Source organism: Octopus bimaculoides, chromosome 22 (genome assembly GCF_001194135.2).
Source record: "Octopus bimaculoides isolate UCB-OBI-ISO-001 chromosome 22, ASM119413v2, whole genome shotgun sequence".
NCBI classification, from domain to species: domain Eukaryota; kingdom Metazoa; phylum Mollusca; class Cephalopoda; order Octopoda; family Octopodidae; genus Octopus; species Octopus bimaculoides.
The window spans coordinates 11,842,427-11,843,423 of record NC_069002.1 but is presented as its reverse complement, the minus strand read 5'-3'; positions in this window follow the sequence as shown (position 1 = coordinate 11,843,423).

The window sequence follows — 997 nt, the reverse complement described above, 5'->3', positions numbered from 1 at the left end:
TATATGTATATATATACACACACACACATTGTGAATATGTATAGGTATGTATTTGAATATATGTATACAGTAGATGCTTTCAAGAAACAACGTGACCTCCTTCAAGTCCAAGGTCCCAGATAAACGTTATCACGGCGAGAAACTCAAAGGAGAGCAGCAGTATTGAACTCGCCTCTTCGCCAAAAGCCAGCCACATAAGAATGATCATCGAAATGGTGATAATATTGTTGGCGCTTCAAGGCGGAGAGCTGCCTGAAACGTTAGCACACCAGGTGAAATGCTTAGCGGTATTTCGTCTGTCTTTACGTTCTGAGTTCAATTTCCGCTGAGCTCGACTTTGCCTTTCATCCTTTCGGGATCGATAAATTAAGTACCAGTGACGTACTGGGGTCGATCTAATCGACTGGCCTCCTCCCCCAAAATTTCAGGCCTTGTAACTAGTATAGAAAAGAATATTGGTGGTGCCCCAGCATGGCCACAGCGTTCGAGGTGAAGAGCATGAAAGAACAAAGGAATATATACATGGATGAATGTATATATGCATTTGTATGACTATATAGCCTCCACAAACACACACGCACACATGCAAATTCACACACGCGCGCGCACATGCAAATACACATATATTTATGTCTTGCACTTTACATCTTTATGCTGTAAAATGGAACCCTTCGTTAAAACCATGTTTTAACAGAATGCCTGTTTGTGTGCGCTTCCGTGTTTGCATGATAGATGAATTCTCTTGAAAATGTTTATGCGTGTGTCCGCGTGTTTGAATGTATGTATGTATGTGTGTGTGTGTACTTTACAACCCATCTTCTACCAGCTCAAGTGGTGGCTGTAGTCTGCCTTATGCATCCCAAATCAATTTCTTGTGAATATTTCGAGGCACCTTTCAATATGCCTCAGGGCGTATGGACGCATAATACCATCCCCCACCAACACATACACACAGATATATGCATATATATGTACATCACGCAAATATATATATGTA